The 19,597-nt window shown below is 37.8% G+C and overlaps 1 protein-coding gene across 4 annotated transcripts in view; it reads left to right on the forward strand.

Annotated features, from left to right (window-relative positions):
• LOC122408950 (uncharacterized) overlaps nucleotides 1-19,597 on the forward strand; it is a 50,827-nt gene that overhangs the window by 10,638 nt on the left and 20,592 nt on the right. For 3 of the 4 annotated variants that reach the window (XM_043416084.1, XM_043416087.1, XM_043416088.1), the window contains exon 1: nucleotides 11,730-12,055. The exons of the other annotated variant lie outside the window; for it this stretch is intronic. The gene's annotated coding sequence lies outside the window, so the exon portion shown is untranslated. Of the gene's footprint in view, nucleotides 1-11,729; nucleotides 12,056-19,597 lie in introns of those variants that run through there. 4 annotated transcript variants of the gene reach the window in all.

Genomic DNA, 19,597 nt, shown 5'->3' on the forward strand with positions numbered 1-19,597 from the left:
GTATTCCCCTGGCGGTGACCTCCCAGTAACTCTTCGGATGCGATTTACTCCCAGAATCTAATTTATTTTCCGGAAAATCTATCCTCCAAATTTACTGCCACAATAGAACTTAAAATTTTCATGGCACTCTAGAAAATTGTCTCTTGGTTCGACCCTCGAACATTTCACAGATTGGTGGAGGATTCTCCGCTGTACTCAAAGTTGTAAAAAAATAAAACGGCGAAATGCTGAATATTAGATTTATTCCGTTCATACATCAACCTTTTTCCTCGTGAAAGCATACGGCGGCTCTTCCTCAAATAGCTGCCGGAACAATAAGGGAAGGAAATTGAGAATCTGCGGTGTAAAAAGTTGGAAAGTTGGAATCAAAATGGGAGAATGATCAATTCGCTTCGTTTTATCAATTCGCTTCAAAACGGATTTCATTAACTTCCCGGGGTATACTAACAGCAATCACATATTTTCCTTTGCATGCATTGTTCCTCACATACGTTGGACTCGATATATCTGTGAGCTCTAATAGCGCTTTTCTCATGTGCGGGGCGAAGAAGAGAAAAATGGGAATCGACATTTGTCTCGCTTGTCATCCCGCTTCTGGGTTACATCAAGTAATATGAGCCTCCAGTAAAGATATCTGGACCGTAAGGAGAGAGAGAGAGAGAGAGAGAGAGAAAGGTGAAGAGAGAAAATGAGAAATCAGAGTAGACGAAGAAGTACAAAAAAACTACGGAAGAAAAGCTTGCTGCCAGATGAAGCTCCGAACGGGGAATGGAAAAACAAAAAAAGGATGAAAAAGAAGTGTATAAAAAAAGGGTCTTTCGTCTTCGCTCTCACAATCTTCAGACTTCTGGCCATAAATGTGACCGTGGTGACGATGTAAACGTCGGATAACACACCTCTGGATTATGCGATTGTACGACGTAGCTCCAAGAAGAAAAAGTATCTTCGGTCTGACCAGAACAAGAAGGATACCAGAGCAAAGATATCCTCAAGGTTTACGAGACTATAAAACGACATTTTCCCCTCGAGAATATCTCCTCAAACAGTCTGTGCGAGTAGAGGTACAAAAAAAATACGGGAAAACAAAACAGAATCGTCCTCTCGGACCTGCCAATCATAAAATGTCGTCTCGTAATTGGAATTGGAGCCTCCTTGAATTCTATGCGAGATTGCGCGTAAGAATATAACAGAGATGTGAACACAATACAGAAAAACTATGTAATAAATTTGTTTCCATTATCAAACACGAATTTTAGCCACTTTTTGCGTGGATTCTACCGGCGTGATCATGTTTTGAAGACGTTGATGAATGTTTAGAGTGAGACTCAAATATATGAACCGAAATATGAATTGCGGTGCTGGAGGAAAAGGGATTAAGAATTTTGGTTAAAAAAACACGAGAATCACTTCAAAGACGATACGAAAATATGGAAAAATGGGAAGATGTGATTCTATTTTTGGAAAAGAGAAATCAAAGAGAAATTGAGGGTTTGTCGATACTGGGTCATGACCTCTCATCGAACAATTAATTCTGACGTATTTCTCGTCCCACAAAGTAAATGACACGAGTGTTGTGTAAAACGTGAAAATAAAAAGTTAACGACCATTCGAACAGACAGACTCGGATGAAAAGTTTTATTTTTAATTAACCTGATTCGATTTTGAACCCGATTCCTGTCTGCTAGTCTTTTTGGCCTCAATGGTATCCGCATAAAGTAAAAAGACTGCCGATACTTCTCGTGCGCCTCGTCAAGCTACTGACACGGTGATGTATCGACTTCACAGCCTCTGATAAACAATGGAAGGAGCTACCGAAGAGTTTGGATGGTGAATTTGATCGATTACGAAGTTTGTTTTTCACAATTTTTCACTAAAAATAATGTAACCTTTTCCACCATAAGCTCCGCAAAATAAACATTTTCGAGGCCTTTCAAATTCGAAATTGATATTCAAGCAACGCGCGCGTCGAACAACATCGCTGAAACGAATGGCACGATATTGAAAGAGTCCCTTCGAGATCGAAATTAAAATAAATTTTCGATCAAATTGCTCAGTCAATATAACGAGTTACTCAGAAGTAAAAACATGAAAAAGCAAATAACATCGAACGTGACCGAGTAATTCAACCGTGGCACAGATTGAATAGAAATAGTTCCAGATGATTTGACAGCTCCGGTCAAGAAAACAGTTGAAAAAAAGTGGTGAATATAATTAAAAGATTTAAAAAATTGTTTTAAACAAACCTAATAAGCAATAAGCAGAGTCTAGCTAATGAGTCTTAACAATTAGGAAAGTTTATCTTTAAACCTCTGCAAGGTTTTGACGTAGATTTAGACTAAAGAAAACAGAGCAACAGAAAGATAATCTGTGAATAAATTGACTAGAGAATGATAATTTAATGAGAAAAATATATGAAATAACCCCCATAAAAATTTATGATAATATTTTATGAATTTCCATTAGGTGAAAAAATCAATTCAATCCACAAATGGTTGAGTTACATTTATGGGCTGCCAACATCTTATTAATTTATCATAATAATATTCGATTGATTTGCATTAATTGAAAAATAAAGTCAGCTCAATTAATCAATTATTACGTAACTTTTCTAAGCTCCCTTAACACCTACTGTTTTAACCAGGAATAATGAAAAATAGTTCGAGCGAATTTGAACCAGCCAACACCATAAAAGAGTGAAGACCCGTCGACGTCATCGAAAAACTAATAAAAGAGTATTTCCATCTAAAAATTAAAATTGTAACGATCCGTATTTTCCTAGAAATATGAAATACATAGCGAGATTAATCGGCGTCAGTAGAAATGTTGGAATACCTTACAGATCGATACGAATAATTGGCCTGGGCAGTTAGAGTTTTGTACATCTACACACACACACAACATAGACGCTATATACAATATATATTGTATATAGCGATAGGTTGTATATAGGTATATATTGTATGTGCAATGGAAAACATAATATAGAGTATTCGAGGGGTTGAGAATATGCACAGGAGTTGAGGTTCCACTCATACATGCCTAACAATGCCTTGCAACAAGTTTATCTCTATAGACATACACACGGCGTTTCATTTAGAATCGTTGTGACCCTCTACGAATGTTATAATCATTTGTTTTTTGCATATTTCTATAGATGAACTCAATGCGCGACTGCTAGTGTTGAAAGGATTTTTATACAAATATTACTGTGTCGCTTTTTGAGGAAATAGAAATTCTACTGGACAAAAAGTTTTGTGTGATATTCCCCATACATTTTTTTCTCTTTCCTTTGGCTCAACCGCTTCTTTGATTCTTGTTCGTTTCTACTAATCAAGATAATTCCTGAGCAAACTTAGAAGAAAGTTTTAGCTCGAACGTCCTTTTGCTCAGATGGTCGCAAAGTTTTATCGCCTCTTCGACAAATGTTCCGCCTCTTAGCGAGCCCAATTGTTTGAATGACCATCCGCAGAGCGTTGATGAACTCGAACGAAAATGCCGAATGGAATATTTTTTACGGATCTCCTACACGAAAGCAAGACATTGTACGATAAAAATATACGATGAAACGTGACTTAAGGTATAACTGGATGGATAGGCTCGACCAAAAATTATATCTTGATCGGAATTTCCGTACTTCGTGATGCAATAAAAATCTGAAAAAATTCAACAACATTTGGAAAGCTATGAACAACAATTATCAATAATAATATTGCCCAAAAGTTAATAATAAATTGTTTGAACAATTTATTATTCAATAATTTTGCGGTGACCTATGATTTTTTTTTTACGAATCGCATGTGCGCATTTTTCTGAATGCTCATGATTTTTTTCAGAATTTTCATGGATTTTTGAAATTCTCTTTTTTAAATTTTTTAAGTGGCTCTATTTATACATTTTTGATCCAGTAACCATGAGACTTTTCAAAACTGATGGTAAATATGTCTTCTAAAGCATATCCAAAATTCAAATTTTTTAAAATTTTTTTCAAAATTTTTTCAAGAAATTTCAAAAATCCACGAAAATTCTGAAAAAATTCATGAGCATTTGGAAAAATGCACATATTTGATTCGTAAAAAAAAACAATAGATCACCGCAAAATTATTGAATAATTAATTGTTTAAACAATTTGTTATTAACTTTTGGGTAATATATTATTATTGATAATTGTTGTTCATAGCTTTTCAAATGTTGTTGAATTTTTTCAGATTTTTATTGCATCACGAAGTACGGAAATTCCAATCAGATATAATTTTTGGTCGAACCTATCCATCCAGTTATACCTTAATTGTATGTCAAAAAACCTAACTTTTGATCAAAAGCTATTGGTATGTCGTTCGAATTATAAATAAAAGCTTAAACAACCATCGATTACAAGGTAATTCGAAGGATAATTGCAAGATTATTTGCGTCGCAATGACGCTCCGCGGCTGTATGATTCGAAATTCTAGAAGCGCGTATTCCCCATCGGCGGATAACACTGTATCATGATTTTTTCGATGATTCGTTCCTCGAAAATAGAATCCCCCGAGAGGAATAATACTCGTAGATAGACACATAGATGAATGGGATGCTTGGAATAGGGTCGTGGAGTGGACGAAATGGGGTGTGATGATGAGATTGGCGAAAGAAAAGACGGAAAAAAGGTTGAAGGGAAAGCTTCACACTTATCACGCTCGAATCCTCATCGTGGACAATTACATTGCAGCGAAGGGTTAAAAAATAAAGATAGATGGTCCGGTGTTTGTTCTCGAACGTGATTTTACTTATGTTCATTTGACAATCATTTACGATAAAATTTATTCACTTCACTATATATTACATCTGCATGCCTTCGATTCTCTCTTATTGTCGCGTTAGTCGTTGCAGTTTCGAATTGGACGTTAAGGAGTTTCGGTACAGGCGATACAATGTTGCCATCCTGAACCATGCTAAAAACATAAAAAATTTCAAAAAGTTTAGAATTTTATAAAATTTGGTGAAGATATTCTTTAATGCCAAATTTGACAATACAATTTTTTTAAGATTTTTCTTCTACACAGTTATCGAGTAATTGATCACTAAAGTTTACGTGTATAAGCATAGCGTTTCCATATATATAGGTATACATTCCGGGCATAAGAAATCTGCTTTAATGCGTAATTACTCGATAACTAAGTAGAAGGAAATTTTGAAAAAAATTGTGTTTTCGTACTTGATGTTGAAGAACACTATCACCAAATTTGATCAATTTCTTAATATTTTGACTTCTGTACCGAAACTCCTTAAGCTATAAAAAGACATTTTTTGCCCGATGCGAAGTCTGTTGCGGAGCTCAAAGATTTTTCTTTCACAGTCTGGTGAACTCCGAAGGGTTCCCTCCACCCAATTTCTAAAGAACTCATCTACACAACGTCACTGACCTACTTCGCGTTTGCTCTGAAAGGCGCACGAGATACTTTAGAACTGGTCCGGGATTATTTGGACGATAAATGAACACGACACTGACAATGACGATGACGATCATGGCAGAAAAGCCATATAAAAGAGAAAAGAGAAGATCGAAGAAATGGAGCCATCTCCGAGGCAAGGATCATTCTGTACCCCACGTGCAGAGACAAAAACTTTTATACACTGATGAATCAGTGATTACTGAGGCAGAAGGTATTCAAAGATAATTGGAGCCCAAGAGTTTCACTGGATCCGGAATCCCCTCTATTATTAGTACGAGGAAACTTCATTTGCATGCCCCGTTTGGCCCCCTTCTATAGTCAGCACGCTGCTCCCAGATGCAGAATGCTTCAAGGGCTTGTCGCACTCCAGCCCACGAGTCACTTGAAATGAGATCAAAACACTGCTGTTACGTGACCACGGAAAATTTAACAAATTCGACCGTCTTTATTTCATTGAGCTATCAAAAATAACTCCAGTTTTTATTACTGTATAACGGTAATTTCTACCTTCTAATTCTCTTCGTGTAGGTACAGAGAAAATCCTTTTTATGCAGAATTTGTGTTTTTCTTTAATGTCTTTTGGGAGTTTAAGGAGGGTGGCTACGTTCGTCAAATTGATAAGAAATTGATCAAATTTGGTGATAATGTTCTTCAACATCAAGTGCGAAGACACAATTTTTTTCAAAATTTTCTTCTGCTTAGTTATCGAGTAATTACGCATTAAAGCAGATTTCTTATGCCCGGAATGTATACCTATATATATGGAAACGCTATGCTTATACACGTGAACTTTAGTGATCAATTACTCGAAAACTGTACAGAAGAAAAATCTTAAAAAATTTGTATTGTCAAATTTGGCACTAAAGAATATTTTCACCAAATTTTATTAAATTCTTATCATTTTGAAATTTTTAATGTATTTAACATGGTTTAGCATGGCAACATTGTATCATCCCTAGCCACCCTCCTTAAGGAGTTCGGTACAGGCGATACAATGTTGCCATGCTAAAAACATAAAAAATTTCAAAAAGTTCAGAGTTTTATAAAATTTGGTGAACATATTTTTTTTAGTGCCAAATTTGCCAATACAATTTTTTTAAGATTTTTCTTCTACACAATTATCGAGTAATTGATCACTAAAATTCACGTGTATAAGCATAGCGTTTTCACATATATATAGGTATACATTCCGGGCATAAGAAATCTGATTTAATGCATAATTACTCGATAACTAAGTAGAAAAAAATTTTGAAAAATTTGTGTTTTCGCACTTGATGTTGAAGAACATTATCACCAAATTTGATCAATTTCTTAATATTTTGACTTCTGTACCGAAACTCCTTAAGGTAATGGAATCACACGATATACCGCAACTCGAAACGAGCTATAATACTGCGGACTACCGACAGATGTCACGACTCACGACGCAAGTCTTCCATCGGGTTACAACGTTACGCATTAGGCGAATACGAAGAACCCGATGGATGAGCAGTAAAAGAGGCTGTTGCAATAGACTGCTCTGGGTCCTCGCTCGAAAAACGGGTAGAGTTCGATAAACAATTATATTGTTCATTCGGAGAACTAGTTCTTTGTACAACTCCAACGATTGTCATCGCTGGGTGGTTCAAGCGAGTTCTCGCTTGAAAAAGCGGTAAAGATAAATAAACAATTATAATTGTTATAATGTACGTAAGAGCGATAAGTTCTTCGTACATCTCCAACAACTTTCATCATTGAGAGTAAGGGTTCAATATGAATTGAACAAATCCAGCAGTGAAACTGCTGAGTTCTCGCTTGAAAAAGCGGTAGAAACCGATAAACGATTCATTTCGTTTATACGAAATGGTCTCCAACGATTATAATCGCTGGGTGGTTCAATGCAAATTGAACTCTCCAGCAGTGAAAACTGCCGGGTTCTCGCTTGAAAAAGCGGTAAGATTAATAACTATTTATTTTACTTTAAGACGTTTCGATATCCGGGAGATGGACATTCCCTAAAATACCGAAACTTGGAATCTTTAAGATTCTCTTCCCTCATGTATGAGAGGGGGTAATAGGATAGTGTAGATCCTTTCAAGTTTGGGAGTCTTATTGTCGTCCGGGCGGTGCTCCGCTAACGCGAGAGCGCTCCGTCGTAGCCCTCTGACAGACTTCTGTGAAACCAGAAATCGTATGAGGGGGTAAGGCTGTCCCGTTACGGTTTATATACGAAGGAACGATTGTCATACCGTATGTCTCCGACGATTTTCATCGCTGGGTAGTTCAATGTGAATTGGTCTCTCCTACACTAAAGACCGCTGGATTCTCGCTTGAAAAAGCGTTAGTCACCGATAAATAATCAAACTGAGAAATAAAAAAATATTTACCAAAATTATTAGAAATTTCGCATCTTCGTCCGTTTTTTTCTCCCGTTACCTTTTTCTCTGTCTCGCTTTACATTTTCCACCATTTCGGCGTCCAGCACATGCTCGCACCGACGATGATCAATTTGTCCGAGGCGCACGAAATACACCCGACATACATTTTGACATCGAGCATGTTCCTTTGTATATTTTTTATTTTATTCCACAGCACTATACTTTTTCAATCAAATCACAGCATAACAAAACTTCCCGTCAAATCCATGACGCACACAAAACGTCACTTTCTATTATGTCTCTTCGTTTGTCTTTTCGGAAACTGATGGTCGCGCTCATTTTGATAAACTAATGTCGATAATTTATTTCAATAAATTTTTAAAAGCTTCTTTCTTATTAATTTCATTATCGATTTTGATGCAACAAAGCTCAAAATGTGTGTGTGTGTTTTTTTTTATTGTCGTTGGGCTGACATTTGCCAAATTGCGTTTCGATGAATATTTACCGAGTCATTATACAATTACTCAGATGGTGATACGAAATCCAAAAGAAAAATCAAAATTTCAAAAAATCCTCATGTCAGCCCAATTGGGGCACAATATTGTATTCATAGTTCAAATTTCAACACAACCGGTTGAACAGTACGGCAGAAATCAGCTTTCGAAATTTTAATGCACGTTACCGACTGACCCATCATCTTAAAGGGGAGTCTTGCTTCGAAAATTCAAAAAAATCTATTGTTTTTGGAATTTTTTTTAGAATAGACAAAAATAAGTCACCATTGCGAACTTTTCGGTATTTTTTTAGTGTGAAAAATCTATTAATATGTACGTGCTTATTGCAATTTCTCAGCTGTGGAAAAGACTGCATTGAGGATTTTTGTATATACAGAGTAATATTCTTTTTTTTCAAACTTGCTTAAAACATAGAATTTTGCATGTTTTTTCTAGCTTTTTATTTAGGTTTAGATAGAAGCGAACTGAACACAAAAATCTTTATTATATTTTGATCAAACGTGTAGTTTTTTAGCAGTCTTTCCCATGCACAGCTGAGAAGCTCAATAACGAAGCTTTGCGCAAAAAATATGAAAATATGTTTTTGCACTCTTGAAATATCCTTGAAATTTAAGGGAGAGGGGAGGGGATGTCCTACGATAGGCCTCCTAAAGCCAGACCCCCATTAAAGAGTTCATCCGATCACCGGAATCCGTGCTCCACCAACTTTGTCTTCCTGTTATCCTGACTCCTCCCCGGAGTTTTGTCTGCCGCCAATCTTTCGTGATGTATTACGATTCTATGAAGGTCGCGGAAGGAAACGTGCGGAAAATGCGGCTTGTATTCAGGGATACAAACTTTTTTATTGACTATCAATTGACCAGCAGCATCAGAAAAATAAAATCTGCTTTTTCCTCAAGTATCAGAGTGTGATTCAAGGCAACGGGTTGGTCGTTCCACCACCGGTTACGAATGTCTGATCCCGTTAATTCGATGACCCCGTTAAACCACCGGTACGATAAAAAGGACTGTCACCCAACCGGGTATTGACCTCGCGGAAGCTCTGCATTGAGAGCGTACTGAACGTCGTCGGTGCAGGTTAAATTATTATTGCTCGCTGGAGAGCAGTTGTCGACCCAATCGCCAAGAGCTCGGGCTCCACTTCGAGCTTTCCGGATCCTCATTCGTTGAAAAATTCAGCTTGTAAAGGGTGTCTCTCACACTTATGGGGGTCGTTTGGAATCCATTATCACGAATTCATGGCCGAAGACGCGTTCAATCATGTCCGATTAGTGTTCAGATGCTCCCCTTTGTACGGTTCTCGTCATGCGAATAGCATTCAGTCATTTATTGACCGATAGTTTACATCAAAACTGAGGTGGTTTCGACTCGAACGCTTCCGCCACGGCAATCACTGAATGGTTCCTGGATGAGCAAGATTTTGTGCAGTTTCTCTCCCCGCTCTCGATAGTTCCGGTACCACAATCGAGGCTTGCATGGACATATGAGAATCGGCAATTCAATAGCGTTTCATAGTTATTGGAAGTTGATAGATCATTCAGCTCTAGTGTTCTCTAGCTCGGTAAAAATGAATGTGCGATTATTCGATGAAAATGTTTTCAACTGAAATCATATACTTTTCGTTGGAAATATACAAGCGCCGACGTGAGGGAGCTGAAGAGGGAAAAACTCAAGGCATCGCGACAGCAACGATGCAATTCTTAGAGACTGCGAAATTTTTAAAAAGCTTTTATATTCTGAGCCGAGGGTTGAAATTGAAGAGTGGAAAAGGTCAATTGGGCTTCGTGCTCTTTTGCTGTCGAGAAATCTTTCGTTTGGAAATATTTATCTTCCTATTTTATATGGGGAGTTTGTCGTGTGGTAATAAATTGTTGGAGACAAGCTGTTTCGAAGAGAAGAAATTTGGGTTGAGATAATGCGGAGAAAACATTGGATTAATCCTGAAACTCGTTTTTTGTCAAACTTCTTTATCGTCGTGACTTTTTTTAGGTCAATTCAACTTTAAGGGAGTTAAGGCGGAGCATGCAAGATCGAGTGCTCTGTGTTTTTCTATGTGTATTGGTTAATCCAATTTAATGCCAATAGACAGTGGAAGCACGTGATTTGTTATGCTACCTCGTTCCACATAGCTCGCACGAAGAGGAAGAGGCCGAAAATCGATGAGACTTGTATGCCAAGTTTATCCCTCCGTACGCCCATACACGTATATCCCTTTCTTCGTGTATTTACGTTTGTATGCGCGCACGCGTATGTGTGCGCGTGTGTAAAAGAGAGGGGGAGAGAGAGAGAAAGAGACAACATGATTGATTAATGACGAGAGGGAGACATAACGGGTGTGGTCTGAAAGGAGACTTGACTTTGGAAAATTTATCGTTGACGGGACCAAGAAACTCTGCTAACGATCATGTACAATAAGCTTGATATTCTTCCGATATTAATTGCCCTCCTGTCACCTCTAAAACAATCTTTTGTTTTCCCCACGATAAATCCTTATTTTTCTCCTTGTAAATATGTGGACGTTTTTCTATTCTCCCTCATGCTCGTTATTTACATCCGTTTACAGTCGTTAGTTCATTCATTCATTCATTCATTCATGCAGTTAACCTTCAATTTTTTCCAAGTTTCGCAACTCGCTTGTTATAAAGATTCCACACCTCATGCACGTGCTGAAAATCGCTTATCGAATCGGAGACCCATATCGATTGAACAATTTGTCGCGAGCCTCTCGACAACTCCAAAGCTCGTCGGACGTAAATAGGCACCGATGTCGCATGTAGCATCGAATCCGAGCACTCGAGTATAGAACCAATTTGAAACGGAAGATCTACGCTACGGAGACCGCGAGCAGGCTATATCGTTGAATGGCGAGTTGAATCTGAGACTCGGGTATAAGGTTTGCACGGGACAGAAATTCAAGGAAACTCCTGCGAGAGTACGAATAATCAAAGGGATTAAATCCGCTTAACCCGAGTTATTAATTGGAATTACGAAAATCCATTAGAAGCAAACATTCAAAGCGCAGAAATCCATTCATCAAAATCATAGCAGAGCGAAACTCGAACTCGAGGACTGCAACTGCCATTAGAAATGGAATATTCAACAAAGAAACGAAAATTCAGTTGGACAACAGAACACCCCATGGAAACATTTTCAAAGGCGATCCATGCAACTCCCAAAATTTTTTTTCATGATTACGCTCAGCCGTAAACATGTGGACGCGTACACGTGATAGCAATCACCGGCATGCAAATGTCAGCTGACGGAAATAAATGCGACGTCGAGGAGACGAGCAGAGTTCCCGGGGAAGCTCGAATCGTTTGCGAAGGGGCGACGATAGCTCTGAGGGAAGCTCAACTAAAGATTTGTCTCTTATAAACATAATCCGTATAAAGGATGATGAGAATATGATCGTTAACAGTTAACGACCGTCTAGCGAGCGGAGCGCTCGCTCGCCTTTCAACAATTTATTTACATACCTTCGCAGCAAATATGCGGCTCGCGATAACGAATTTACATATCTTATTATAAGCGCACGAATCGCGAACGTCATACTCATCTCGCCCTCGAATCCAATTAGTAGAGAAATCATTTGTTTGTATTGTTAAGATCGACTGAGCTTACGTCACTCGCTTGAAAATTTCCGGCCTCGTCGTTATATTTGGATCAAGTTGATGCGGGAAGAAATGAGCCATTCACCAGACAAAAATGTGGTTAAAGAGGCAATAATAAATAAATCAAGATAATTATAGGACACGTAAGTATAGAACTTTATATTTCGAATTAAATTCGTGATTACTTCAGTTGCTGAATGTGAAACATTCGATTAGAATCTTCACTGAAAACATATGCAGTGACGATTTTATTGAATTTTCATCGCTACAGATGACGTTCGAGTTCGAGTTTTCGTCTCGGTGATTACTTGCGTTGAACAAAATGGCAAAGCGAAGCGTAAAAAAAGTGGCAGCAAGCCTACAATAACAAGTAGACCATCTCTCTCAAACTCTCGTTTACAAGTATAATCCGAAAAATCTCCCAATGAAACAACACGAGTGTTTGTTGCTTTAGAATTTATTTATAGAAACACGAATTATTTATATTTTTTATTATTTATTTATTATATATTATTATATATAATTATTATATTATATATATATATTAATTTAATATTAAAATATTAAAATATATATTATTATATTATATTAAAAAAAAATATATATTATTTATAGAAACACGAATATAGAATATTATAGAAACTTCGAGGGTTGTTGAGCATTTTTTCTATTAGGTACTTACTTGAATCGTAAAGAGGCAAATTACCGTCATAATCGTTCGTCGAATGGTCGTTTATTTCTCTGGTTTGCTACTGTTTGCTGAATTAATTCATCATCCTTTTTCGAACCATCAAAATGATTAAGAGCCAAGAAACATTTGGAATACGATACCATAGATAAAAATATTTTTTATCGCATCTGTATTTTCATTAAACCAACAGATTGTGACGAATAAAATGAAACTCGTCGGTTCGTTGTACTCTTTGTTTTCTTTGCAAAAAGCAACATTTCACGGAGAGAAGATTCCAGTAAAAATTATTACGATGCGATAGGAGTGGGGCTCTATGTCGTAATATTTATTCATTCTTATGAACATACATAGTAATCTTTTGTGATGCGAAGAAAATTGATGTGTGATGTCAAAACAAATATATATCATGTGTGTACCGATATATTATCGTACCAAGCGCGAATGAAATTCTGCTATGGACCGTAGTAAATTTCTAAACACTTCGACGGATCATCGATGTTTGTGTTCGAGCTCCTCAAATTGTTCAACTGTAAATTTTGATTGTGAAAACAGTACTAACCGTAGCAAAACGGCATTAATCATTCTATTATACAGTTCATCATCGAGTCAACATTAGTACATTATAACACTAGGACGAAAAAGTATTTCGTACGCGTGTTATACGAAATTTTATATTACGAGGTGCGGAAATGGGGGTTTTGTGTATGCGAAGCGTACGTAAAAGCGTCCATTTACGTACCGCGTGATATAAAAATTTTATAATGTTTCCTCGGTGAACTACATATAGGAAAAAATAACAGTTTAAACCTTTGTTACATCGAAATACGCAATTTAAAAGTTTTTATTCGGAACTGACTTGGGAATTACAATTTTTTTGGTAAAAACCTCCAAAATGGGCAATATAGAACCGTAACATGGTGTCACAGTAATTTTTACAGTTTTTTCTCTCCGTGTAAATATTCCATGTACCATAGTAAATTTTCAAACATTTCGGCGGATCGGTGATACTCGTATTCGAGCTCTTAAAATTTTACTGTGCTCAACTGTAAAATAAGCAATTCAGAAATTTTTATTTGAAAACGACACGAAAATTACAACGTTTTTGGTAAAAAAAAAAACTCCAAAATGGGCAATATAAAACCCTAACACTTTGGCAGCATAGTAACTCTTACTATTGTTTTTCCTCGTGTATCAGCACCTGAAAATCGAGCGTTGAAATGAACAAAATTTTTTATGACTCAAAGAAACTTCGTCTAATTAACATATTTATGTTTTTAGTGCATTCTTATTGACTAATCGTCATCGGAGTAAGACGGAGCTTAATATACTTAGTCAGTTAATTTGGCGCAGTGCAAAACTGCTAAAGTCGAAATTATCGAGTTTGTGTAGCGGCGCACCTGCAGTACGACACACTATACGACAAAATGTGTAATGTCTATACATGTATATGTGTGGACGAGAGCTCGTAGTGCATGCTCCAAGAAATCTTATTAGAGTAAGGCGATATAGTGCTCGGTATCGCGTCGCTCTTATCATGTATTTTGAAATGCCAGAGTTCCTCAGTTTCGTACCGTGCTCGTAAATGTTTCCTTGCATGAGGATCAAAATTTTTCAGTCTGCCATGAGAAGTTTTGCGCGAGACGGTCCGCAACGCCGCATTTTTTCTTCGTTTAAGAACTTTTAAGAGAAAAAAAAACACGTGGACAGATGATGATAAATCATCGAGGAAATAACTGATATTTCCATGAAACTTTCTTTTTCTTTTTCCTCTTCGTCGAACATGAAAAATCAATCCGAACCATCGTTCGCAGCATTCGGGATCATTGCGACCAAAACATAACGAAAAACGGGCGAATATTGACGCGTATTTTTGGAGGTTTTGGAGAAGAATCTCCGGAAACGTTCAGTTTCTTGTTTATTTTGTTGATGCTTCATAATTGAAAATTCGTACCCTCGGCATGGATCGACCTTTACACGCAATAATCCAGTACTGCGGCAAATGCACCAGAATTACAGACACGTGCCATCACCCTGGAGACCAAATTCCGAGATCTTCGTGTTTTACATTCTCATGAATTTACATACCTGGGGAATTCCGTGCGAAATCGGCCTCGCTCTCGGTCCTCGATTTTATTTTACTCTATTTTTATGATGAATATGAGTCTGGTTATAATGACTTTTTGTAAAAGTTCACTTCTGATTAATCGACGTTATAGAAACTCAGGATGAGGAAGAAGACTGAAGGTGCGAAAATTTTATTAGTCCAATGTGCGGATTAATTGAAAAAAGTGGGTTAAAGTTCTTTCAGAAGTTGGAAATGAAATTTGATGGCGATCCAACAGCATCGTTTTCAGTATCGAAAGAAACTTTCCATTTGAGAAATGATGAAATCGAAGTTTCGTGTCCCTTCTGTGCACGGAACTCCCCATACATTCAACGCGAACAGCGTTGAAGGCTATGCAAAGTGAAATATATCTATAAATTCGGTACAAATATACGTACAACCGAACACGATACTCGGCAAATGAAAACTAAAAGCGAGGGGCTAGAGATTTTATTCGTGACAACGTAAAAAACGATAAAAGTAGTTCACATACGTGCAAACTTCCACTTATACGATTTACTCGTTTTTTAAGCTCCCCCTTGTAAACCACGTCGTATAAAAACATAAAAGTCATCTCTAACGCAAAACTACTTGGTTCGTGATTTTCTTTCGTTTCCTGCGAAGAACGATCGCGAAAAGTACGAGTATAGGGCGTTCTGAGGATAATTTTCATCGATTATATGAATTTTTCGCCATTTTGTGGATCGTTATACGATTTTTGTTGAAAATCGATATATTCTGAACTTTGTAGTGGAAATTTACAATCAAATTGTCATGTATACTCTACTTCGGGATTCTCCAAGATTCACGACTTCTCACGAGGAGTCACTCGGGCGAAAGTTTTAACTTGGAACGTCCCGTAAATGATGCAGCTACGTAAAAGAGCTGCAAAGTCTAGTTGCGAAGAGCGGAATGGGGAGGAAGGTTGTAAGGGCACTCGAAGCAGGCGGGTTACATCTAATGCTTATGCATATTCCTCCCCACCATGTTTTTTTCTCACGCGAAAGCTCATTCGTAACTTCTGTTTGGAGCACAACAGATATCGAAGAACACTCTATTGGTGGGGTTTTGAATCTTGTGATGTGCTCGAAGAGCAAAAGCAAAGTCAAGCGTTTTTCCATCTTGGTAATTTTCATTCTTCGTATATCTCAGCGTTTTTTACTCCAATAATCCGCCACTCACATTTTCCCTCGTGCTGTGTAAACCGATTTTGTTCGAGTTGCATCATCACCATTCTGGGTTAAATCAGAGCTGAAAATTGTAAATAGATCAAAAGCTGTAAGCTCATCGTGATGTTATTCGAGAGTGAAAACGACAGTTCTTCGAGAGAGAGAGAGAGAGAGAGAGAGAGAGAGTGTCTCGGGGTTTGTGAATGATTGACGTCGAAAGCTCCAAAGCCAAGCGTACACCGTACACGTCAAGTTCAATAGCTAGTCCCTTCGACCATTAAAATCGGAAACTCGATTAAACTTGTCGAGTGAGAAAATCTCTTTCTCTCTCGTTCCCTTCTGCCGAGACTTCCAGTCTCCTGGTTTAATCCCCTTCTTAATACGTATTTTTGCACGAGTTCTCGGCTCCGTTAGACACTCGCACGTTTTTTTAATCGCGTCTTCAACTTTCTCCGGAGTTTAACCCAAGACAAAACAATGCTTTTTATAACTCGAACAGTCCCATGACTCAACATTTTTCTACACAACCTTCTTGACTTTTTGACCATTCGGCGTTTCAATTATTCGACATTGAACCTATAACTTCCAAATGAATAAGCTTCTCGATATAACTGCACATTCATCGGAGCTTACGCCTTTCCATTTGGGTCAACGAGATCAATTGATTACGCAGGCCAATAACATTGCTAGATTCCCATTTCATTAACTTTGCAAATACACAGTCTGTGCTCGTGTGGAGTCAAAATATCGTTATTCAGGATAATTCTTTGGTGCTCGAACGAACGCGTAATCTCGTGAGCACACGCCGATTCAGAAATTTCATTTATTCCAGAATGTCAGCAATAATAGAAATCGGAGATAGCCTTGGATGTTTGGCGCAGTCGTAAAAATTCCTATGAAAGTCCTAACTAGAAAAAACGATTATAGAGCACTATCGAACTCCAAGATTTTAATTGTTGTCATTTGAAGAAAATTTGTTGCTTATTAATTCAAACGTGCCATGATTTTGCCTTAATTTAACGAAAGTTAATACTCTGCAATGCCAAGATTTTCCGGAGGTTTTTATCGTCACAATTTTAATTTTTACCTTTTGATTCCCTCCACGCATACTTTTTAATAATTTTGCGGTATGAACCGCGTGTTCGATGATGAAAATTCGTCAATCAAGCAGCGTCGTGAGACGTATTGGATCTCGAGGTGTTACAATTTTTCAGAAGTTGCCGAGCTCTGAGTGCGTGTATTTAGCGAGAGAATGCGAGTACGCGGAACTTTGATTCTCAATTGATTTTACTGTACGCGGGGGAACGTTTGAGCTGGAGAATGAACGATGGAGGTTAGGGAAGGTATAACAATCGGTTAAACTAACGTCGACAAAAATATTAGAACTACGATTTGAAAAACAGAGAATTTTGCGGCTAGAGAGCTCCTTTCTCACGGAGTTGGATGAAAAAATAAGAATTGGCAGGGAAAGAGTGCCCGGGGCGATTTCGAGGGAGGCTCGGTGACACGAACAGGTAATTGGAGCGTAAAGTACAAAGAGAGAGAAAGAGAGGCCGAAAGTTGGTACAGTAATAGTTGAAGTATGCGATGAACTGGTAAAGGGAGTTTGGGGTGAAGCGAAAGAAAACTGTCGCACTGACATAAATTAAAGTAGGCCAGTGAGCAGGTTGGTCTTTGTACCAAAAGTGATTACTCGTTTTTCTGTTTGTCAAAGCTGAAAATGCTTTTGTCGTGTGTGCTTTTGGATGAAATGGCATGAAAATAACTCTTCTATCATCTGAAAAGACATTTCACCCTCGGTGTTTGTGATGAAAACGTCCCGTGTTAGCAGAATAATCCGAAGGAAATTAGGAAAGTGAATTAGTAGGGGAACTTTATCAAACACTCGTAAAAGCCGAAGCTTTCTGGCCAGCCTGCTGTTGGCAATTTTTCTTGGCAATTCGCTTTCTTGTACAAGAGACGTTACTCTCGGAATCGGTTCATATAAAAAGTAGATAATTTAAGTTATCGAAGCTGGCTCCTGGCTTTTATTTCGATCCCTTGGAACATCGTTCGCTTGACATAAATTTGAAAGAATAAAGTGAAACGTTGTATTCGATTATAAATTGTTTCAAAGGATCGCGTTGAGTGAGAAAGTTCCGTATAAAATTCAACGATTCCCTCTCCACCAAGTTACAAAGCACGAGTGTGCTTTGTGTGAAAGTGAAATAAAAGTGAGAGTGGACGAGAAACAGGAGAGTTTAAGGAAAAACGAATGCGGATGGAAAAAAGCAATTGGGAGAGAAAGAGAGAGATCGTTCGCGAGTACTTGGCCCATTTTTCCGAGCTTTTTTCGCGTCTTCAGGACGCAATTTTTTCACTTAACTAGGGGAAACTTATTTATAGAAACAGTGCGATCCAAAGGCGTGCGGGATGATCGATGCGTTCGGATTTAATTTTAGCTCGATAAACACGAAGCTACTGATTCGATGATACGAAAATCTTAATTTCGTGTACATTTTTTCAACAATGAAAAGACGTGGGATGATGAGATCACAACACATGCGACTTGCGTTGCCTATTTTTCCGATGGCGAGTATGAAAAGGAAACGAAATGTCAATCGAAAAAGTATACGGATGAATCTGCTCAGAGAAGATGGAGAGTTTCAGGTAATTCGAAAACCACTTCCTCGTCCAGCTTGACGAGGGCGTTACTTTATAGAGATGCATGACGAGATTGAAATACATTGAAACGCCTTCGCGCTTGAACAAATAGCGCCAGATTTGACGGAAGAAAAGATAGATATATGTGAATATAGCGGAGCTGGGAGCGATTTTTTCGCCCCCCCCCCCCCCCCGCCCCAAATCCCGAGCGATAGCCAAAAGGGGGTGAAACAGTTCATCATTCCCTTCAGCTGCGATTCCGAGGGACGAAGTGTCTGCGAGGATTTATATTCATCCCGTTGCGAGTCTCCCTCTTCATTGGGCTCAAGGGATAGAAAGCCTCGGATATTTCTCATTTTTTACACAAATATTTTAACTTCCATTTTCACGTGCGAGGGAAAGAAAAGGCAATCACATAGAAAGATTCATTTTTAAAATAAGGAAACAAAAGGCACCCGGAAAACGAAAGACTCGAAACGCCTGCTCTTCCTGACCTGATTAAGGAGGGGGTGGATCACGAAATCAAAATAATCAAAATTTGATAAAATTCGGTGATAACATTCTTTGACATCAAGTATACAAATACAATTTTTTTCAAATTTTTTCACCACATGGTTATCGAATAATTGAGCGTTAAATCCAAGTTCTTATGCACGAGATGTATAACTGTATAATATATGATGTAAACTGTATGCTTATACACGTGAACTTTAGTGCTGAATTACTCGAGAGCTATGTGGTAGAAAAATCTAAAAAAATGTATATTGCCTTATATATTTTTAAAGAATACATTTACCAAATTTTATGAAATTCTTATCATTTTGAAATTCTTCATATTTTTAACGTGGTTTAGCATGGCAACATTGTATCATCGCGATCCACCCTCCTTAAGGAGATTTCAAATAATCAAATCGTCTCGCGAATTATTTAACCGGATGAATATTTAGCTGCGAAGAATGAGCGCTCCATGAACCTTTTGTCATTCTCCCTGATGAAACTCCGCATCATTCTATTCGTGCAACACTTTGTCAGCAAATTTTTCCATTCGATTCCTTACATTTGGGTCTCTCTTAGACAT

This window comes from Venturia canescens, chromosome 4 (genome assembly GCF_019457755.1).
Source record: "Venturia canescens isolate UGA chromosome 4, ASM1945775v1, whole genome shotgun sequence".
In the NCBI taxonomy this organism is placed as follows: Eukaryota; Metazoa; Arthropoda; class Insecta; order Hymenoptera; family Ichneumonidae; genus Venturia; species Venturia canescens.